General features: G+C 36.3%; 1 protein-coding gene across 1 annotated transcript in view; it reads right to left on the bottom strand.

The window, feature by feature from the left end:
- Positions 1-25114, bottom strand: part of LOC100733491 (T-cell surface glycoprotein CD1b3-like) — a 351357-nt gene that overhangs the window by 5287 nt on the left and 320956 nt on the right. The gene's annotated exons all lie outside the window — the stretch shown is intronic.

The following is a 25114-nucleotide window of genomic DNA, read 5'->3' as shown; positions in this document are numbered from 1 at the left end:
GAATGGTGGAAGAGACCTGGAGACAGGAAAGGTCAGAGTGTTACCCCCAATTACACCTGTGTTAATGTAGCCTGTCTTTTCTAGACACCCTACACTACTGCAGGGGGCACCCAGTGTTCCACTTACCTTCCTGAGTGTCACCAATTGGGAAGAGAACTGCAAAAAATGCCAGTTCCAGGAGCAGCATTTCACTGTAGAAAGAAGTTCTAGCTCCACAGCTTGCTTTTAATCTCTGAGTTTAGCAACTCCTTCTTGGTACTCTCTAGTCACTTCCTCTCTTGCAACTGACAAATCTCTTCCCCATACAAATTCTGTACCAGAAAAGAAATGTGAAGCTTCACCCCTGGGACTTCTATTTCACCCTTCATGTGTGCTCTGGCCTAACTTTAGTATTTCCCTTTACCTCTCTGACTTCTTTCAAATGACCTCAGAAATGCTGCAGTGTGATTCTAAAAGATCACTTCACCCAAAGCCTTCAACCTTTATTTATATCGTTAAAATACACATAATAAAAGTTCACAGTTGCTCAACTTTCCTCCTACATGAATTCTTTTTATTTATTTACCCAACTCAACCTTGATGTCTCTACCTCCTCTGTCTTGTGGCGCTATCACTATCCCTTTCCAATATCCACCCTCCACTTTCTTATTTTATTTTCCTTATCTGGTTTCTGAAACCTCACATTTAAGGATGCTTCTCTGTGTGTGTGTGTGTGTGTGTGTGTGTGTGTGTGTGTGTGTGTGTGTGTATGGATGTGATCATATTCATTTACATGAAGGCAAAGCACTTAAAACAGTTGTGGACTCTAGAAACACAGACTTGGATCAAGAATCAAATATGATAAATTCCATGGCACAATTTATAACAAAAACAAAATTATTTAGCCTTATTTGTATCAATTTTTGAAGGGAAATTGGCATTTGTTAGTAAAACATAGCTTTATGATGGCTCCTGTCTTTTAGAACTTTGAGTGACAAATGCTCAGGAGAACTATGCCAGCTGCAGCTGATACATAAGGTCCTGTAAGTAGCAGTGTCTTCCTGTAACTGGCAGAGTTCTTGATTTGCAATAACTCATGACTTCTGCCTACATTTATGCCTTCCCTAGCACCACATAAATCATTACTGGGGAAAGAAGTCAGCTGTAGTTTTACCAACTATTGTTAAGTTTTTGCTCTAAGATATCATCTCCTGTCTTCTTTTTACATGCCATGAATATATATATATATATATATATATATATATATATATATATATATTTAGAATACATTATGGGAACATTTTGAACTCTAAACAAAATCTTAATTTAAGAATAATTGTTTAGACATTCACTAAGTATAAGTTCGCACAAAACATCTTGCAGAAAATATAATAACCACTAATTCCAAGTCTAAGATGCTATCACTGTTTCTACTATATCACACAAATATTAAGCATTCTCTGTTACAGGAAATAGGTAGTTCACAACTTTAATAAGCCTAGAATTCAGATGAGTCCTCACTGTGTAGACCAAAAAGTCATAAAAGTCATCCAAATGTTTAAATACAGAGCCATTAACAGTCCCAGGCTGCAATACATTACAAAGCTCTCTACTATTTTAGTACAACACACATGCAACAGCAGTGGTTTATGTTATTTCTTATTCATATTAACATTATATTTTTGGCATAAGAATTTATATTTTGATGAAATGCCCATGGTTCAATGTATTTCACATGCTTTACGTTCACCTGCATAAACAAAATTTAAAAACATATTGGTGTTACTTAGGAAGTGTGCAAGCTCAATTTCCTCTGACTCAGTTTCCTACACACAAGTAACAGTGATGTGGCATCAACAGGCAGATAGCTTCAAAGGACATCAAGGACATCTGCATGGTTCCTGAAACATCTGCATGCATCACAGAGAGACAAGCTCTCTAGGCAAGAAGCACCAGAGAGAAGAATGTACTGAGATTCTGTGCCATTTCTGGGAGACATTAGCGTTTCTCCATAAAGCCAATGTTTGCAAGTCTGAACCACAGTTTCTCACTCATACCAGGGCTGCATTGTGATTATCCCCATCTTGCTTTTAAACTTAGCTCAAGGCAACAGTTCATTCAGTAGGCTATAAAGATGACACCAGCAAAGAAGCCTTGCACACCTAATTTCTACACAGTCCACTACCAAGCAACAACATCAGGACTTCTCTTGCCATGAGTCACTTGCTTTGCCAAAACAAAAGCCTGAGTAGGAACAGAGATGTCAGAATTCAGATTCTTGATTATCCTCATGAAGGTGTTCAGGACACAGGGTCATCTTGGCTTTGAAGAAAGTTGTGTGAAGATAAGGATGAAAAAATGAAGGCTTAGCTCTCTTTGTTTAGAAGCCCTAGTAGCAAACACAGCACATCCTAAAATCTTGTCCCACAATCTTGTGCTGACTAAAAGGTAAAATTTATACAGAGTTGAGGCAAGTTAGGTTGAAGAAAAAGTAAAATATGAGGCACATAGGTCCAAGAGAGAGCTGGCACTGCATGACACCTGGGGACAGTGCTGAGGTTCCCTATACACTCTGAAGTGGGACTGTGCACAGTAGAGAAGGAAGTGAAACCATGCAAAGAAAATAGAGGCAAATAGTTTTTCCAGTGGGTTTTCTTAATGCTGTGATAAAAATCAAGTAATCATAGTCAACAAGTATTTTTCATACCATTTGATATGTCTAATATTTTATGACACATAAATGTTAACTTATTCATTTATGCACACAGTGGTTTAGTCATGTACTCAACTGCTATTTTTTATTTATTATGTACTTACCATATAACTAATACAAGTTCTGCATCATCTCCCCCACAATGCATCCCACCTGAAACCTGAAAGCGAATTCAGACTCTTTTATTTGTAATCTCAGGTGTATTGATGTAATGATTCAGTTCATTAGATTAAACTTTTGACAGCTTTTTTGAAGTATAACTGACCCACAAAGAACAGGGTGTTATTAAGTGTATACTTTGATGAGTTTAGGTGTAAGGTTCCACAAAAAAAGACCTTCATGCCAGTTAAATTCAGCAGAATTGCAGAATATATCACAAGCAATAATCAGCTGCTTTCTACATAATGAAAATCAATAAGAAAAGAAAATTAAGAAAAACCTGTGTAGAATAGTATGAAAAGAATAATTAGGAAAAATCTACCAAGAATGTGCAAGATTTGTAGACTGAAATAATACATTGATGAGAGAAAATAAAGACACAAATAAGTGGAAAACTATCCCACATTCATTGACTAGGAAATGTAATATTGTTCAAATATTTACATTACACAATCTATAGATTAGAGTATGTATTAATTTGATCCTATCCTTTTCAAAGATCCCAATAGCATTTTTAAAATAAGTAGAAAAATGCACAAATGAGTCCAACTAACCAAAAGTAATGCTGAGAAAGAAGAATAAATCTGAAAACTTTACACTTCCCAATTTCAAAATGTATTGCAAAGATTGCTAATCAAAGGTAGTGCATATGTCAAGTAGCATGATTTAATCACTGTACAATGCAAATATTTATCATAACACCAGATTGTATACTATAAATACATACAATGATTTTGTTATAAATTTTTAAAAAATATTTTTAAATACCATGGAATCAGAATAAAGACAAGTGTGTGTATTCATGGAACAGAAGAATGCATTCAAAAATAAACAACATATTAAATGATCTTTTACAAAAGTATCATTACCTAGTTTTACCCACTATCCATAGATTTTTCAGAATTGAAGAATAATCTCAGGTTAGTCAGTGAAGGATCTGTTTTCAAGTGAGAATGCACCTTCCTATCTGGTGACTTGATACTCATTTCAAATTCTGAGACAGATTGATTAGAAAATGCAATAGGATTTTTCCCTTTAAAGTATTTAAACCCTGACTATCCATTGCTGTTATTGTTCTAACATAGTGTCATTCCTCTAAGTTTACTTTTCTTTTAGCTGAAGTTCACCTTTTAAGAATGTACAAAGACCAGGAATGTGACTCTATGGCACAACACTTGTCTTGCATATACAAAGCACTGAGTTTACTCCACAGGGCAACAAAGTAAGACAAAGAAGAACATATAAGGCCAGGGATGAAGTTCAGCAAAACAGCACATGCCTGGCAAGCACAAGCTTATGAATTTGATTCCTGATACCAAGAAAAAAATCATATACATGGTGAGATCCTAATACCTGAATATTTGTGTATCTGACTAACATATTATCTGGAGTTCAATTCTGATGGTGCTTTCTATTTTATTGACAGTACTTACCATTATTGATGAGAAAAATTGTATCAATGTATTTATTGCTACCTTGTAGGCAAATCTGGTTTTTGTTTTTCTCTATTGCTTTCAAGGTATTGTCTAAAATCAAATTTACTGTATATGTTTAAATATATATTACTGTATATAAATATACATATATATATTACTGTATATAAATATAAATTTACTGTATATATTTAAATATAGCAAGACGTGTGTAGTAGGATATATGTAAGAGTCAAAATGCTGTGGTGAAGTGGGTTAATACTCATCATTTTACTTAGTCACTCATCTAGGAACAGCCAAAATCTATTCATTAATCATGAATACCACATGTTGTAATTTTATCACCTTTTATATTTATTATACTATTTTCAGTGTTATTCGTACTTCTTAGAATATTTAAATCTGCATATTTGCATCCCTTCTTTAAACCTAAATTAAAACTCATAGAAATAATCTTTTTAAACAAGTATTTTCCATTATTCTTCCATTATTTTTCTTGCAAAACAGTTATGGGCCAGATTCTTGAGCTTCACAAAATGCAGTTTATATCTCCTAATTCTTTTCAATTTTTTAAATATCACTTTTCTTTTCATGGAGCAGTTTTACTAGGTTCTACTTTAATGACCCTTAATTCACTAGGTATCCATTGCACATACTGGAGAGCATCTCTTCTGTTGAATTTGCTTTTTAATTTCAAAGGTTATCTTGATGCCCTGCATCTGAAATCACCATAAGACTCATAGGAGATACCTCCTGGCCTAACTAGGCCACATCCACCCAACTCCAAGCAGCAGGCAGACCTGAGAATCCAGTCCTGTACCCTGACAGATGCATGGGTTGAATTTCAGCACACTGGGAAAATTTGGAACTTTGCAGCCAGGCAGTTAGAGCATGCCCTGAGTCTGAAATCACCCTAACACCCACAGGAGGTAGCAGTGGCCCTAACCAGGCCATGCCCAGCCACCTCCAAGCAGCAAAGGAAGCCTTAGAACTTCACCCTAGGCAGTAAGACCATGCTGATAACCAATGCCCTGGGAAGCCTTAGAGCTTCACTCTCAAGCAGTAAGACCATGCCCTGTGTCTGAACTCACCAAAGGACACACAGAGTTCCCTGAGGACCAACAGGCCCACTCCCAGTGAGCTCCAAGTGGCAAGCAGTTGCCAGCAGTGTGGCTAGGGAGCCAAAAGTTGGCTAGATGATTCCCAGTGCATCCGGGAAGCCTTAAAACATCACTCAAATCCAGGAAACAGGAATGACTCCAGCCTGCAGTGATGAACACCATACCACACAGAGACATTGGCCGAGGCCACCGTGAGCTTCCTGTGTGACTCCCACCTCAGATATTGGCCCAAACAGCCGTCTCTTTCCTGCATGACTGCAGTCAGCACTAAGGAATGCCATGCTGGGACCTTGGCCCTCAGCCAGCAGATGCCTGGATCCAGGACATCTGCTGCACCCTTAAGGACATTCCTTACATCCTAGTCCTAATAGCACACTTAATCTTCAGCTCCCACCCTTTCTCCCAGAACCTTGGAATACAGAATATTAACTATGCTACTTTGAAGGGAGATTCAATAACTGCCTCAACCAAACAGAAGATCACAGCAAGCTCCAGTCAGTGTGCAGAGTATGCCTCTAAAATAAAGGTGTACAGTGGGTAAATAAGGCCAGGAATAAAGCTTTCTTCAACTAACTATAAGACCTTCGTGAGTATGGCAAGAGTATGGGTGACCCCTTCCTACTCACAAAAAACCTCAGGCCAGGGGAGAAATGTGCCAATAAAGACTGCCTCAACTTGGAGAAAATCAAGAGACACACAATAAGAATACAGTAGGGCTTCAGCTGACCTAAACACTATAGAAAGGGAGGTTTTGTAGTCTGGAATAACCTGATGATAAAGTAATAGCAGGAAATAAAAGTTAACCTACATCAATACTACTTGGCTTGTCAGCCCAGGAAGAATATAGGGCTTACCCAACAGGCCCTGCAGTAGGAAGTCAGGTGGTTGGTCCATCCCTTCATTTAGGGACTCAGCAACTGGACTAACATCAACCTTACATGAGGACTCCAAGATGCACACTACCAACAGTTGACACTAGTGGGATTGAAGAACCAAATATTAACTCAAAAGGGAAAATAAAAAAACAAAAAAGCAAAATGCAATCTCAAACATCTAGTCAACCAGGAGCAAGTATAGAAGACCTTGGAATAGAGGACTTCAAAAGTAAGACACCAGAAATCTCTGAAATGATAGAAAGTGAAATAAAAAAAAAACAACTCCATGAGACTATAGAATATATCAAATTAGAAATACTTTCCCATGTAAAGATAAAAACAATAACCTTAGTAAGGGAGTTACTGAGCACAGCTAAAGAAGAAATAGACAAAAAAGTACAGGAGCATCAGAAACGCATTGAAACCTTGAATGAACAATATATAAAACAAGCAGAATTCATGAAACAAACTCAGGGAGACATCCAAGAAATGAAAAATTCTATTCAGAGCTGCTAGAACCATCTAAATGAAACAGAGGATAGGATTTGGACCATCAGAACAAGATCACAATTAGCAATCATGAAAGGATAGAACTTTTAAAAATAACAAAGCAGCATGAAATGAAAATTCAACAGCTTCAAAATGATGCCAAGAACACTGTAAGATGACTAGGCATCGGTGAAGATGCAAAAGTCAATGCAAATGACATATCTAAAATATTCATAGAAGCAATAGCAGAAAATACCAAAACATGGGAGGAAAATCTGATATGCAGATAAATGAGGCATATAGAATGCCAAACAATCACAACAAACATGAATCTAAACTGAGACATATAATAATTAAGATCTCATACATACAGCATAAAAACAGAATAACCAAAAGCTATTAGAGAAAAGACACAACTCGTCTATCAAGGAAAGCCCATTAGAATCACAGCAAACTTTTCAGCACAAACCCTCAATTCAAGATGATCTTAGAGGGAGGTATTTCAAGCCCTGAAAAAAACAAATTTCAACTGAGACTGATGTACCCAGAAAAATTTTCACTCTAATTTAATGGAGATACAAGATACTTCCGTGACAAAGAACAACTGAAGAAATTCATGTCCACCAAACCAACACTAGAAAGAGTACTGAAAGACATACTAAATAGAGATAAAAATGACCACAATCTCAAGAACAGCAACAGAAAGAAATCACCAGGTAGGACAAGCAATTGAACAAGGGGGAAGTGCAGGAAGAAAACAACTGGAATATAACATGGCAAAGTTGAGCCAGTACATATCAGTTGTATCCATAACTACAAATGGCCTCAATTCCCCTATCAAAAATAGGTTGATAGAATGATTCAAGAAACATGATCCAGCAATATACTGTATACAAGAAAAACATCTGACCCAACAGGAAACTTACGGATGAAAAGTCAAAGAATGGAAAACAGTATCCCATGCAACAGGAACCCAGAAAAAATCAGGGGTAACTATTCTATTGGCAGACAACATGAACTTCAAACCTAAAATGATTAAAAGAGATAAAGAAGGTCACTACGTACTCATTGGTGGAAAAATTCAAGATGAAGAACTAATAATTATAAAGATGTGTGCACAAAATACAGGAGCACCTAAGTATATAAAATAGATACTAATGGACATGAAAAATAAAATACACAAGAACACAAGTATAATGGGACCTTTACAGCCCATTGTCTCAAAGAGACAGATCAACTAGACAAAAAGTCAGCAAAGAAATAATAGAATAGAATCATACCTGCAAGCGATAAGACTTTGTAGCTGTTAACAGAGTGTTCCACCCAATCACATTAGCATACACATTTCTCTAAGCTGCATATGGGGCATTATCCAAAATAGACCATATATTATCACATAAAACATTCTTAAGTAAATGCATAGGTATTGAAATTATCCGATGCAGAATATCTGACCATAGTGAATTAAAATTGGAAATTAATGGCAAAAGAAATTGCAAAACATGCATAAATACATGGAAATTAAATAACAGCCTTCTTAACAGCCAGTGGGCTACAGATGAAATTAAAGAAGAAATAAAGCAACACCTACAATTCAATGAAAATGCAGAAACAATATACTGCAATTTATGGGATGCAATGAAAGTTGTCTTAGAGGGAATTATGTAGCAATAAACTGTCATATCAAGAAAACAGAATGAGCACAAATAAACTAATGCTTCATTTCAAGCTTCTAGTAAAAGAAGAGCAAGTTAAGCCCAAAGCTTATAGAATATAAGAAGTTGTACAGATTAGAGTAGAAATCAACATAATTGAAACTAGAAGAACAGTACAAAAAATTAGTGAATCAAAAGCTGATTTTTTGAGAGAATAAACAAAATTCACAAACCTCTAGCTAACCTTATAAAGAAAAAGAAAGCAAAAACCCAAATTAATGCAATAAAAACTGAAAAGGAGGAAATTATGACAGATCCCATGGAAATAAAAAAGATCATAAATACTTTCGTTGAAAATCTCTACTCACATAGAGTGGAAAACACAGGGGAAGTGGACAGACTTCTAGAAATATATGAACTACCAAAGCTTAATCAAGAACATATAGCAATTTTGAATATCCCACAGCTATCAAAATTGAAAATATAATAAAAGTTTACCAACAAACCAAAGCCCAGGTCTTGATGGATTCACAGCTGAATTCTACAAGAAATTTAGAGAAGAATTAATGTCAATACTACTTAAAATCTTCAATGAAATTGAAAAAAAAGCAATTCACTCTAAATCATTCCTGGAGGCAAATATTACTTTGATACCAAAACCAGAGAAAGATCCAAACAAAAAGGAGAACTATAGGTCAACCTCACTAATGAACACTGATGCAAAGATTCTGAATAAAATACTGGCAAATAGAATGTGGCAAATCATCAAAAAGATTATACATCATGTCCAACTTGAATTCATCCCAGGAATGCAGGGATGGTTTAACATATGCAAATCAATAAATGTAATACACCACATCGATGGAGCCAAAAACAAAAACCACATGGTCATCTCAATAGATATAGAAAAATCTTTCCATAAAGTCCAACACAGGTTCATGATAAAAACCCTTCAGAAACTTAAAATACACAGTCTCTACCTCAATCTAATAAAGGCCATCTCTGAAAAACCAACATCCAATTATAATAAAAGGAAAAAAAACTAAAATCTTTCGCATTAAAGTCAGGAACAAGACAAGGATCCTTGTCACTTCCCCTATTCAAAATATTTCTTGAAAAATCAGGCAGAGAAATAAGACAAGAGAGAGAAATAAAAGGAATAAGGACAGGATAGAAAGAAGTTATTACTACTTGCAGAAGACATGATACTTCATATAGAAGATATAAAAAACTCCATTAAGACCATGATAATTAATAAACAAATTCAGCAATGTAGCTGGATACAAAGGCAACACTCAAAAATCAATAGCATTCCCATACACATACACACACACACACACAAAAAAAAACTAAATGAGAGACAAACTATGGAAATATCACCCTTCATAATAGCATCTAAAAAAATGAAATAATCAATAATTAACCCAAGAATATAAAAGACCTATATGCTGAAAATTGTGCTATGCTATAAAAGGAGATTGAAGAGGATATTAGAAAATGGAAGGATATTTCTTGCCTTTGGATATGGAGAACTAACATTGTGAAAATGTTCATACTCCCCAAACTGATATACAGATTTAATGCAATCACAACCAAAATTCCACTAACATATCTCACAGATCTAGAGAAAACACACCTAAAATTCATTTGGATACAGAAGAAACCTAGAATAGCAAAGGCAATTCTGGGCAAAAATGGCAAGGCAGGAGGGATCTCAATTACTGACGTGAAACCATACTACAAAGCAACAAGGATAAAATCAGCAGGGTACTAGCAAAAAAAGAGACACAAGAATCAATAGAACAGTTTAGAAGATGCAAGCACAACTAAAAAGACACTCAGTCACCTGATATTTGACAAAGGGCCTAAACATGTTCATTGGAATGGATAACTTCTTTAATAGAGATTGGCTCTCCACATGCTGAAGACTGAAACTAGATTTATGCCTATCACCATGTACTAATCTAAAGTCCAAATAGATCAAAGGTCTAAATATTAAAACAGAAACACTAAATCTACTGGATAACAAGTTATGTATAAGTCTTGGAAACATAGGGGTAGGCAGAGAATTTATGAGCACAAGACAAACCGCATAGGAAACACTTCAAGGAGTCAACAACTGAGATCTCATATTATTGAAAAGTTTCTGCACTTCAGATAAATCACCAACAGAGTGAAAAGAAAACCCACAGATTGGGAAAGAATCTTGGCCAGCAACCCATCAGACAAAGTACTTATACATATAAAGAATTGAAAAACATCAAGCCCCCCCAATTCAAAGACCCTCTCCAAAAATGGGCATCTGTGATGAACACACAGTTCTCAGATGAAGATACACAAATGGCAAATAAATACATGAAGAAATGTCCACCATCACTGATCACGTGAGAAATGCAAATTAAAACAGCATTGAAATTTCATTTCACTGTGGAAAGAATGGCTGCCATCAAGAAATCAACTAGTAACAAATGTTGGGGATGCAGCGGGGAGGAAAAGGAACACCATTCCACTGGTGGTGGAAGTGCAGAATGGTGCAACCTCTGTGGGAATGAGTATGGAGATTTCACTAAAGACTCTGGTTGGAAGTTCCGTTCAACCCAGCTATTCCCCTCCTGGATATTTTCCCAGAAAACTAAAAAAGTCATATTACAGTGATATATGTGCACCTATGTTCATAGCAGCACAATTTGTACCAGCTAAATCTTGGAGACAACCAAAATGCCCATGGATGAAAAAGATGTGATATTTTTATACAATGGAATACTACTCATCTATAAAGAAGGATGGTCTTGAGGCCTTCATAGGCAAATGCAGACAACTTAAGGCAATCCTCATTAGTGAAATAAATAAGAATAATATATATATATATATAAATGTCACTTGTGTGTGTTGTATAAAAAGTAAGAAATGTAGCAATAATAAAATCCAAAATGTGTAATTGCTATTGTAAAAAAAGAGGAAAAACTGCTGTAAAGGATATAACTGCATGTATATTTAAGTGTGTAAATTGATAACCATATTATTGAGTTTTTGTTGAATCACTGAACAGAGCTGTTTGTGATCTCGCTGTTTGAATATCCACTTTGTATGCTTCACTTTTGTAACTTGAACAACTTTTTGTAAGAGGACAATATGTATTTATCAACTAGTGATTTCTTACTGCTTATTTTTTGAAATTATGCATTATTTCCATATTTTTTCCATTTTTTCTTTAAATAAAAAGATTAACATGTCTATTTCCATGCTTTATTTTGTATTTATAGCAACTTAATTTTATTTTGTTTTACATATTTTCTTCTTCTTTCATATAAGGGGTAATGTATCAGAGGTTTCATTGCATTGCATAAGATTTCATAACTGAAAAATTATGCAAAATTAAAAGATTAGCAATCAAACCTCTAATTTGAAGCAATTTCAGCCTGCATTTTATTTAGAGAATAAAACAAAACAAAAAAGTAGAAATAACAGAATTTCAAAAAAGTAACAAATCATGAGTTGATAAATTAAATATTTTTTCTTAGAAGTAGTTGATCGTGTTACATAATAAAAGCTTAAAAAGTGGACAGAAAGTCAAACAATGGCAGTACAAACTATTTCATTTGATAAACTAACAAAAACTTAGTAATACCTTTATCTATCTTGCACACTTAAACATACATACAGTTATATTGTTTAGAGCACTTTATTTCCCTTTCATTATTACAATATCTATTATACATTTTGGATCATATTATTCTTTAAGTTCATCATTATTTTCTATACTAGACAGATGGCATGATATTTACAAATGTGAGTTTGATGTGTTTCGTTTATAAGGATAGTTTCAAGTTGCCTCCATCAACCTATAAAAGCCTCAAGATCATCATTTTTATAGCTAAATAATATTCTATTGTATTAAAAATACAACATCTTTTTCATCCATTCTCTGGTTGATGGACATTTTGATTGTTTCCAATATTTAGCTATTATTAATTGTACTGCTAAAAACATGGATGCATATATATCAGTGTGACATGACCTTTTCAGTTTTCTGGGAAATACCCAGGAGGGGAATAGCTTTATTAAATAGGACTTTCTAGCCTAGATTTTTTTTTAGGAATCTCCCTCCTGCTTTCCGCAGTAACTACACCAGTCTACACCCTGAACAACAGTGGAGAAGTGTTCCTTTTTCCCGGTAGCCTCACCAGTATTTGTTCTCAGTTCATTCCCTGATACCATTTTTTCTGGAGTTAGATGAAATCTCAGTGCTGTTTTAATTTGAATTTCTTGAATGACCAGTGATGGTGAACGTATTTTCATGTATTTATTTGTCATTTGTATATCTTCATCTGAAAAATGTGTGTTTAGCTCAGATGCCCATTTTTGAAAAGGGTCATTGAATTTGAGGGGTTTCATGTTTTTCATTCTTTGTATATTATGAATATCATTCCTTTGTCTGAGGAACTAAAATTCTTCCCTGTTAGGGTTTTCATTTCAGTTTGATGATTTCTTATGCAGTGCAAAAACTTTTTAAGAAAACGAGATCCATGTTGTTGATTCTTTGAAGTATTTCCTGTGCCATTTGCATTTGATTCATAAACTCTTTGTCTACCCATGTGTTTCCAAGATTTCTACCTACCTTGTATTACAGTACATTTAGTTTTTGTATTTTATTATTTAGATCTTTGTTCCATGTTGATTTTAGTTTAGTGCATGGTGATAGACATGGATCTACTTTTAGTCTTCAGCATGTAGAAAGCAAATTTTTCCAACACCATGTATTAAAGAGTCTATCCTTCCAGTTAACATGTTTACAACCTTTGTAAAATATAAGCTGAGTGTCTTTATAGTTGTTTTTGCGTATTTAAATCTGTTCCATTGATCCTCAGGTCTGTTTCTTTGCCAGTACCATGCTGATTTTATCACTGTGGCTTGGTAGTATAATTTCTACTCAAGAATTGAGATGCCGTTTCCGGGAGAACATGGCGGACAGATAACAGCAACTACCGGAGGCTCTCTGAAAACTAGGCTCAGAAGCCAGGTATGGTGCGGACTAAAGAGACATAAGCAGGTGGAGTTATGCTCTGCTGACTCAGGAACGAACTCGGCTGAGAGAAACCAACTCGGAATGCAGTCCTGGTGCTAAAACAGGAACAGAAAAGCCTCGCTGCTGAGGCTGGACCCCACGCCATTTGGGTTTCCCGCCGCACGGTGGCTGGCTGCCTCTACATCGGCTCGGCAAGGAGAGAGACGCACGGAAACTCTGAGAACGGGAGTCTGTGAACGGAGTCGAAAACAGGACAGGCAGGGAGGCATGTTCTGACTTGTGGCGAGGTGAGTGAGAGAAACTGACACTCCACCACAGTTTGACTCCAGCGGACTTTCTGGGCCCGGGCAGTCCTGCGGGAGCAGGGCGCGCTGGCGACTCCAGCCACACATTCCCCTGTCGGGCGGGATTGTTGAAAAGTGCCTGGCCTGCGTGACGCTGCCGGCGGACCCCGTAGGCTGGCCCAATCCAGATCCCAGAGCCTGACGGAGGCCGGGAGGGGTGGGCCCCCGCGTAGGCTGCCTGGTGTGCAGCAGTGAGTGGAAACACCTAACTGGCGCAATTCGATCAGGCTGTGGCTGACAGAGAGAGAAGCTAGGCCTCTCATATAAGCTTGCATACATAAGGAACAGAGAATATGGGAAGAGGCAGCAACAAGAAAGGCTCCTCGGCCCCCAATTCTGAGAAACAGGCAATAACAGACACCGCACCATTACACATAAGGCGCCATATAGAGAGCCTCATAGACCAATTCAGGAATGAAGTTATCAACGACCTGAAGCTAGAAGTATGCAAAATAGTTAGAGAAATACTAAGCACCACCCAAGAAAAAACAGATGGTGGAATGGAAGAACAGAAAAAGAGGGGAGAAGTGTTTGATGGAGAAAACAGGGAAAGCATAGAATACGTGAAGCAGGTTCAAAGGGACTACCAAGAAACTAAGAAGTCTATCGAAGACTGGCATAACAGCTTGAAAGAAACTAAGGACAGACTATCTGAACTGGAGGGCAGAATTGTAATATGGGAGAATGAAATGAAAAACTTCTTAAAAATAACAAAGAAACAAACAGCAATAATACAAAGACAAGAAGATGATAAGAGGAGCCATAACTTAAGGATTAAGAACATAAAAGAAGAAGTAGGGACACAAACAAATGAACTACAAAAGCTACTCACAGAAATAATCCAGGAGAATTTTCCTAATTTAGCAAAAGGTAAAGATACTCAGATGTATGAGGCATACAGGACCCCAGCTACCTACAACCCAAACAGAGCAACACCCAGGCATATAATAATAAAAATTCCAGAAATTCAATACAAGAACAGAATATTAAAAGCTGTCAGAGACAAGAAGCAGACCACTTACAAGGGAGCACCCATCAGAATTACAGCAGATTTCTCTGCACAAACCATCAAATCACGAAGAGCTTGGGGGGAAATAATTCAAGCTTTGAAAGATAATAATCTCCAGCCAAGATTGAGATATCCTGCACAACTGTCCCTCGAAATTGATGGAAAAACAAGGTGCTTCCAGGATAAAGAGGAACTGGGGGAATTTGCAACCACCAATTCAACTCTACAGAGAGTATTGCAGGATATTCTAAAAAAAGAAAAATACAAAGAATCCAGAAATAATGGAGGCCACAACGAATGGAGCAGAGAACAAAGTGAAGAAGACAAACTGACAGCTACTGACAGAATAAGAGCTCAACAGAAATGAGGCAGAGAAGATTGGATGATAGGAACAGCTATTTTGGAGAAAATGACATCTTAATAGGTAATACTGATTTAGTATCATCTTGTTTTGAAGTCTCATCTAGCTTTTGTCCTTCTGTCTCCAATGGTCCAAATAGGTTGTATCTTACTGGATTTTATTATGTATGATAGTATAAGCAAAAACCTTTTAAAGACAAGGAGATTATACAGAAACCATTGTTCATTTTCTGTTAGTCGATTCTAAATACTCTGTAATGCTGTCATTCTCTTGAATGGTTTTACATTGTTTTGATATACTTAATGCTACAGTATACGAAGTTGTACTCAAGGATTTCAAGGAAAGAGATAATATGGTAACTACTTTTAGGTCAGGATTATCTGGTGGTGAAACACTATTCTGCTTAAATGGTTATGTTTTGATCTGTGCTGTTTCGTTGTTATGCCCTCTTTTATCTCAATCTCCACTCCATTATTTACTTTTTTATTTTTATCCTTTTAATTAAAGGAAAAAAATAGCAGGATATATTATAGTAACCCACTTTGACTTTCCATTACCTCGATTTAAAGCCCTGTATTACTCTCACCATCTGGTTTTTAACTGATGTTCCCCCATTCTGTTTTGCTGGATAGTATCAGGTTCGAAAATTTAGGCATCAGCTGTGAAGATAATGAGATTCATTATGACGCCCATTCTCATTGACTTTTATCTATTTTTGAAGACCTACAATGTCTCCAATGTTTTGGTTTTGTCGGTTTTATTCTTTACAGTTTTGTTCAATTGTATTGTAACTAACAATATAGGCAATTCTATTAGAGATAGCGGGAGGCATTATGGTAACCATTGTTGATCACCTTGTATTATGTTTTCACATTATCTATTATGTCCACCCCTTTGACTTGACCGATTCTGTTCTGTTATGTCACATTTGGTTTTACTCTCTTCCAAAAAAGTAATAAGAACCATGGGAGCAATGAAACCCAAAATGTGTAATAGTCATTGTACAAAAGAGAGGAAAAGAAAGTGCTCTGTACTATATAACTGCATGTATATTTAAGTGTATAAGATAGAAAATGATATCACAGAGTTTTATTGGATCATTGAACAGAACTGTTTGCAGTATCATTGATGGAATGTCTACTTTACAAGCTTTAATTTTGTGACTTGAACAATTATTTCTAAGATGACAATATGTAATCCATTAACTAGTAATTTCCTACTGTTCATTTTTTTTTCTGCAAATCTGTATAACTTGTACCCTTTCTCTGCTTTTTTTCTTTTCTCCTTAAATAAAATTAAAAAAAAAAAAAAAAAAAAAAGAATTGAGATGCCTCCTGCCTTGCCTTTATTGTCCAGAACTGCCTTTGTTTTTTTACATTTGTTCAGTTTCTAAATGAATTTTACGAATGTTTTCTCTAGATCTGCCAAGTATGTTAATGGTATTTTGATTGGGAATGCATTAAATCTGTATAACAGTTTTGAAAGTATGGCTATTTTTACAGTGATGGTTCTTCCTAATCTAGAGCAAGAAATATCCTTCCATTTTCTAATATCCCCTTCATTCTCCTTTTTTAGAGTAGTATAATTGTCAGCACATAGGTCTTTTACATTCTTGATTAGGTTGAATCCTAAGCATTTCATACTTTTAGTTGCTATTTTGAAAGGTAATGTTTCTATGACTTGTCTCGTGGAATTTTTTGAGTGTGTATAAGAATAATTTTGATTTTTGAGTGTTGACTTTGTATCCAACTATATTTCTGAATTTGTTTATTAATTATAGTATTCTTTTAATGGAGTTTTTTTGGAGTCTTCTATATAAAGTATGATGTCATTTGCAAATAGTGATAATTTAACTTCTTCCTGTCCTCTCCTTATTCCTTTTATTTCTCTCTCTTTTCTGATTGCTCTGGCTAATTTTTCCAGCACAATATAGAGTAAGAATGGTGATAGTGGATGTCATTGATTTGTTCTTGATTTTAGATTGAAAGGTTCCAAATTTTGTCCACTTAGTAGAATGTTGGCTTTTGTTATTCATATATGACCCATATCAGATTGAGGTAAATGCCATTTATTCCAAGTTTCTGTAGGGTTTTTATCATGAACATGTGTTGGACATTATCAAAAGCTTTTCTTGCTTCTACTAAGAGGTTCATTTGATTTTTGTTTCTGACTCTGTTGATGTGGTATTTACATTTATTGATTTGCATGTGTTAAGCCATACCTGAATTCCTGTCATAAATTCCACTTGATGATAATGTATAATCCTCCTGATTATTTGCTTCATTCTATTTGACACTATTTTATTGAGACTCTTAGCATCAATGTCCGTTACTTGAGATTGGCAAACATTTCTCCTTTTAGTTAAGTCTTTCTCTGGTTTTGGTAACCATTTTCCTCCAGAAATGAGTAAAGGATTGCTGCCTTTTTAGTTTCATTGAAGAGTCTGAGGATTGTTGGAATTAAATCTCCCTTGAATTTCTTGTAGAATTCAGCTGAGAAACCACCATGACTTGGGGTGTGTTTGTGGTTAAGATTTTAATCATGTTTTCAATTTCAGTAGCTGATTCTGAATTGTTCAAAACTGTTATATGTTCTTGGTTGAGCTTTGGTAGTTCACGTTTCTAGAAATCAGTCAATTTCCTCTATGTTTTTAACCTCATATGAGTATAGATTTTCAAAGTAGATGTTCATGATCTTTTGAATTTCCATGAGATCTGTAGTAATTTCACTCTTTTCAGCCTTTATAACATGAATTGAAGATTTTTTCTTTCTTTTTCTTGATAAAGTTGTCTAGATGTTTATTAATTTTGTTTATTCTCTAAAATTCCCAGCTCTTTGAATCATTAATTCTTTGTTTTTTGAGTCAATTGCATTAATTTCTGCTCTACTATTTATAATTTCCTCTCTTGTATGAACTTTGGGATCGACTTGCTCTTCTTTTTCTAGAAGCTTGAGATGGAGCCTTAGTGTGTTTATTGGTGCTAGTTTCATTTTGCTGATATGAAAATTTGTTGCTAGATATTTCCCTCTTTTTTCTTTTTTTAAATTTTATTTAAAGAAAGACTAAACAAAACATGAAATATGTATAAATAATACTTACATTCAGAGAAAAAATAAACAGTAAGAAATCACTAGTTGATATTTACATATTGTCATTTTACAAATAGTATTTCAAGATACAAAAATGGAACATGTAAAGTGGGAATTCAAGCAGTGAGACTGCAAACAGTTCTGTTCAACTGTCCAACAAAAACTGGTAACATGGTTGTCAATCCTATACACTTAAACATACATGCAGTTATCCATATTTTCATTTATGTTTAGATTAAAATGACTAAAGCAAGTTAAAATCATTCTGAACAAAGAATAACAGTATTTCTAGATTTCACATCATGATACTCCATGATCAGCATTTGGTATTGTAGTGTCTTTTTTTAAAATTTTAATTTAAAGAAAGACTAAACAAAATAGAAAACAGGTAGAAAAAATGCATAAGTTCAAAGAAAAAAATAAACATTAAAAAATCACTAGTTGATGATTATAGATAGTCCTCTTACAAATAGTTATTCAAGATACTAAAGTGGAGCATGTAAAGGGATTCAAACAGTGATACAGCAAACAGTTCTGTTCAACTGTCCAACAAAAACTTAGAAATATGGTTGTCAATCCTATATACCTAAACATACATGCAGTTATCCATATCTTCAATTATGTTGAGATTGAATAAACCCAAACAGGCTAGTATCACTCTGAGCAAAGAATAATACTATTGCTGAGTTTCACATTATGACACTCCAGGATCAGCACTGGGTATTTTAGGGTCTCTTTTTCTTCAAAGAATCTGTTCATTTCATCATGTGTCATATGATCAGTTCTCATAAACTGTTTATAGATTCTACACATGCATGAGACTTAACATGTATTTCTATCCTTTGTATATTAGAAGGAGAAACAAAAGAAAACATATTCCTATAAACACATGAATTGAAATAAATATATAAGACCATTGTACAAAGAGATCTACCATGGTCCCTGTGTTGTCTCTTATTATCTCCAATAGAACTGGCTAAATCATCAGACATAGTAAATTGAATATATCAGGACATAACAGTATTAATAAAAACACAAATTTTTATATAGTATAGAACTTAAAAAAAACAGCACTTATCAAACCAGGATGTGTGTTGTAGTCTTCTCATATTCAATGTAGTTGCCTACTCTCAGACTTGATACTATCAATCATATCAGTTTTGAATAAACTCTTCTCTGCCTTATTTCTGTTATGCTATTTTTTTGCCATTAGTTATCTACTTATCTTCTTCATTCTGTTTTCTGCTTGATTCATTGACGCCTCTCTTCCACTGTTCCTGGAATCCCAATACTTTTCTCTCTCTCTAGAATGCCCTGCAGTATTCTCTGTAGAGTTGAATTGGTGCTTGTAAATTTCCCAAATTCTTCTTTGTCTTGGAAGCTTCATGTTTCTCCATTAATTTGTAGAAAGAGCTTAGCACGGTATATCAATCTGGGATGGAAGTTATTTTCTTTCAGCGCTTGGAATATTTCACTCCTGGCTCTTCTTGACTTGGTGATTGTGTCAAGAATCCTGCTGTTATTCTGATAGGCCTTCCTTTATAGGTTATCTGTTTCTTGTCTCTAACAGCTTTGAATATTCTGTTCTTATATTGAATTTCTGGGATCTTGATTATTATTGGAGTGGGTGTAACTCTGTTTTGGTTGTATGTGGCTGTAGTTCTGTATGCCTCATATATCAGAATATGATTTCCTTTTCCTATATTTTGGAAGTTTTCCTTAATTATTTCTGTGAATAACTTCTGTAGTTCCTTTGTTTGTACCCCTGCTTCTTTATTCACATTCTTTATTCTCAAGTTGTAGATCCTCTTGTCATCTTCTAGCCTTTGTATTGTTACTGCTTGTTTCCTTGTTATTTTTAATCCCTGACAGAAGAAGCCTGAAAGTTCACTTTAGGGCAAACAATCACAGTCTACTCACCACATAGCCTAATAGACTTAATTTCTCATAAGACACTCCCTGCTTTAATGACTCCATCACATTTACAGCAAGTAACTCTTACTCTAATACAAGTTTCCACCATCATACTCTCTACTAGCAACACACTAAGTCTAGTAACTCTATTATCCATACCAGTGACAGGCTCTGAGATATGTCCCCTACATTCATGGTCAGAGATTATTCAACTCCCACTCCTTTCCCACATACACATGATTCTCCTCTTTCTAATGCAACTGATAGCTGGTTCATAGATAGAAGCACTACAAACACTGCCAAGACCCAAAAAAGTGGGATATTCCAAAGTTAATAGGTCTGGAGTGATTGAAGCATACCCATTATCTCCAGCAATCTCCTCACAAAAGGCCAGACTTATCACCTTGACATAGGTCCTCACACTTGCAAAGGACAGAGTTCTCAACATGTATACTGATTCCAAATATGCTTTAACATTCTACACTCACATGCAGTCACATGGCAAGAAAGAGGCCTCATAAACACTCAAGGCTCTCCAGTCACCAATGCTACACTTATTCTTAAACCCTTAGAAGCAGGACAACTCCCATAATAGGCTGCAGTGATACACTGCAGAGGTCATCAATCTTCAACAAACCTTATCTCCCAAGGCAGTGCTTTTGCAGATTTACAAGCAAAGTTAGCAGCACAATTCCCTTGACCTCCTTGGTTTCTCCCTCTTATTCCCAAGAGCTTTCCTGTTCCTTTATATTCACAAGCAGAACTACAACTTCTCACAAAACCTAACTACACTGGAAACTCCAAGGGATGGATTTTCAAGGGTCAAAACTAATGCTACTAGAAGGCCAAACCAAACAAATCCTATCAGATCTACACAACTTTTTCATGATGGAGCTTCAACGTTACACAGACTACTAGATCCAATAATTACATGTAAACATCATCTAAAAGTCATACAAAAACTAACCCTCAATTGTCAAATTTGCCAAGACATCTCTGCAGGATCATATGCCCCCTCCACATTTTCCTGCTCATTAGTTCCATGAAAATACAGCAGGCCAAGACTGGCAAATAGATGTCACACATATGCCCAGATACAAACACATAAAATACCTGCTTACTTTCATATGCACCTTCTCAGGTTGGATAGAGGCCTGACCTACCACCAGAGAGATAACAGACGTAGTTGCCAATACCTTACTCTGAGACAGCGTTCCTAGATTTGGACTCTCACAATACATGGAATCTGATAATGGCCCAGCCTTCATCTCTCAGATTGCACAAGTGTCCTCTAACCTTAATATCACTTGGGAACAACACATACCCTATTATCCACCATTGTCTCATAAAGGCACACCTGATCGAACTCCTAATAGAACTAAATCAATGATGACCACAACCTCTACCTCTAGCCCTTACAAACTGCGAGCCTTACCCAGATCACCCACTCAACTAAACCCATTTCAGCTCTCGTATGGTGGACCCTTTGTCTTACAAAATCTACCCTCACTCACTGAGAATCCTCCTTTAGCTAATTAAATCCCAGTTCTCTCAATCCTCAGACACTTTCTTCGCCAACACCCAGACTTACGCCACCCCCAAGTCTCTGAGGGCAAATCTCCAGGGGACCTAATCTATATTAAAACTCTTAAGTCCACAGGTTCAAGCTCAGCTCTTCAAGCAAAGTGGAACAGATCTCATCTGGTATACTTGGTGACTCAACCTGTGATAAAGTTAGCAAGATGTATCCAACCCAGGAAAAGACATCACAGGAAGACAAATCCCAGGGACCTCCCAACAGGTTCATTATGTCTCCCAAAAGCTTGTGCCCTGGCTCCTGTTTTAACATCTATTGGTATCACTGCCATTATTGGGGTGGTAACAGTATCGGTTCAAGTGGTCCAATGGGATTTTACAAAAATAATGACAAATATATTAATGCCTCCTCTAATCTTAAACCTGACAGATTCACAGACAGATGACTTTTGTTCACTATAAAAGACCCTCTCAAATTCTCAGCTGCTCAAAGATAGGGTTTTCAATTCACATGCAGCCACCATGAGGGTACCAGTTCTTTACCGTAAAAAGACATTAATCCGAAGGCTTACTCCTGTTCCTCTCCTTATGCCTCAAGACCCAAAGAAAGTATAAACAAAACTAAATCAGTTTATTTCACCAACCACTACCGAGATTCTCAATATGACTTACACTTTGCTCCAAAAGAGGACCATTTATTCACACACTACTTGTTGGCTATGCTTGCCTTTTTCAGCAGACATCTACATGGTTCAGCCTGTAATATTTAGCCAATCAAATCTCAAACCAAACACAACCTCATATCCAGTTGCTGGCCTTCTCCAGATAGCTCCAAATCAGCCCTGGCATGTAATCTCACCTGCATACAATCCACTCTGAGAGACTCTAACCATACCAATGCACCCAACCCCCTTCCTGATCTCTGTGAGCTATTTTGGGGGGACCTAGTGGCCTGTACCCATTACATCATTAATCCTCAAAGACAGACTCTACAAACATCCTCCCCCAAACACCTTTTTCATTTGTGGCAATGGAGCATACTCCCACCTCCCCGCATATTGGACCAGCACATGCACTGTTGGATTTTTAACACCACATGTCTCTCTGTAAGAGAAATAAAACTCTCACATACGATCAAACATTAAATATCACTCAAAACCACAGAACCATACAGTTAGTTTCAATATCGGCAGGTATTTGGGTCTTTGCAGCTATTGGGATGGGAACAGGATGGTTGGGAACAAGCTTCAGCTACTATTCTACATTATCCCATGATCTAGAAAAGACTGTAACATCAGCTTCCCAAAGCATTAATTCACTGGAACATTAAATCAACACTTTTGCAATGGTAGTCCTTCACAAGACAGGTCACTTGAATATCCTCATAGCAATACTGTACTATGCTAGGAGAAGAATGCTACTACTTTCCCAACTAATCAGGTATAGTCAAAGATCTGGCACAAAAAGTCAAAAAATTAGCAACTGACATATGAGGGAAGTAATATTTTCCAGAAGCCACCCCTTGGTCTTCATGGTGGGACTCCTTCGGGTCCGGGGCTACCATTTAATGCCCATTATGGGTCCAATAATTACCATAGTAATTTTTTTTTTACTCTTTGTACCCTATGTCTTTAGGCTCCTCTTGTGATTTATCCAAGCCAGAATACAGGAAATCACTATTAAAGAAATCCTATTACTGAGAGACATCTCTGTTTCACAGACTCAGATGTAACAGACCCCTTAGTCCCATTCTGTTCTACCCTAGGCCCCAACAATGCTACTTCTCTGCAGGAATCAGCCAGAGAGATTCCACAGTGACCCGTAACATGAAAGAGATTGGACACAGCACAATCATTATGGCAAAAGTTCAAAGCTGTGCCTTGATAATGCATACCTCCTTCTTCCCAGAAGCCCTTATGACTTCTCCCACCCAAAAGTCTACAAAAGCTCAGGAATGTAAAAATTTACCCAATTCACTGCACTCCCACAAAATACATCAGCTCACATCAATCCGCAGAGCTCTACCCCCATTAGAGGCTGTATCAGGCAGAACCTGCCCTTTGTCTGCAGGGAGAGCCACAACACCCTTATGTGTGGTGACTTCTTCCATGCCCTCCTAATTAAACTCTTCTTATCTACTTGCCTCCTCTGTTTTAACATTCTGTGTTGCCCTAGATTGAGTACAAATCACTCAATCAATACGTATCTTGATAGTCTTTACTAATGAGGCTTGTTTCCCTCTCATTATTTAAACTTTTTTGTCCTATGGCTAGAAGAATGAAACTATTAACAATCATTAATTTAAATTGTTTATTGGGCTTCAGATAAGATATACATAATGTTGAAGAATTATCAGATCAACATTTTCATAGTGTTGAACCATATTCAGAGTGTATTTATTGTACAGCAATTATGTACCTGCCGTAATTTTTCAAAAGGGAGGCATTCAAAAGTGCCAATGGCATTTTTTCCTCATATTTCAGAAGAATTATCATGGAATGATATTGGGAAGTCCTCTCTACTCACATGACCCTATCATTTGGTCTCCCATATTCTTTTATTAACTTTGTAACATAAAATATATCCAACTTAGCAAATGGTGGTATTCTAATTGAGTATATTCATAATAATATATCATTCCTATTGATCATGCTACATATATATTTGATTTTGTTGAGAGTAAGGATTTCAGTTTTCATAATTCTTAAAGAAGGACTGCACAGAGGAGTACTTCTCAAATTGTAGAGGAGTGAGCACCACATGTCCTACCTCAGTGAACCAAGTGCAAATCTGTAAAGGCACACCACACACTGAGAAAAATTCATAAGCAACCACACAAGCCTCTGTAAGACCAGTGAAGATGATGAGAATTTAATGTGGGAATGTGCTCATCCCTTTTCTGGCTGCATCATGAAATCTGATGGGGACCACCAGACTTGTTGCCATAAGAAAGCTACGTACAATTTAGAATGCACAGAAAGATTCCATGTGCAGAATGGTTGTAGCAACAGTAATCAGTGGGAAAAGCCAAAGGGCAACATAACGGCTGCCAGATGCTACAGTACTGGCTGAGACAAAGATCAAACCAAGCACCACTTGGCAAAGACATCTGAAAGATAAACTAGCCATATAGAACTTTGATAAACTCCCAGTCATTTCCAGAAGTTTGAGTGCCTGTACACACACACACACACACACACACACACACACACACACACACGGACACAACCCTAAGGAGAGACCAAAGGGAACTACAGTTAATATATCCACATATCCTGATTATACATGAGAACTTGCGGGAAAGAAAGAGGGAGTGAGAGGACAGATGAAGGAAAGAAATAAACTGCTATAAGCTTAAAAGAGGTGGTGGTAGTTATTAGAGACATCAGTGACTACAAACGGTGTACAAA

The sequence above is a fragment of the Cavia porcellus genome, unplaced genomic scaffold (assembly GCF_034190915.1).
Source record: "Cavia porcellus strain 051 isolate PalLab524CR breed Dunkin Hartley unplaced genomic scaffold, mCavPor4.1 scaffold_7, whole genome shotgun sequence".
In the NCBI taxonomy this organism is placed as follows: Eukaryota; Metazoa; Chordata; class Mammalia; order Rodentia; family Caviidae; genus Cavia; species Cavia porcellus.
Note: the sequence above shows the minus strand (reverse complement) of the source record. Positions and strands in the feature narration are given on the sequence as shown.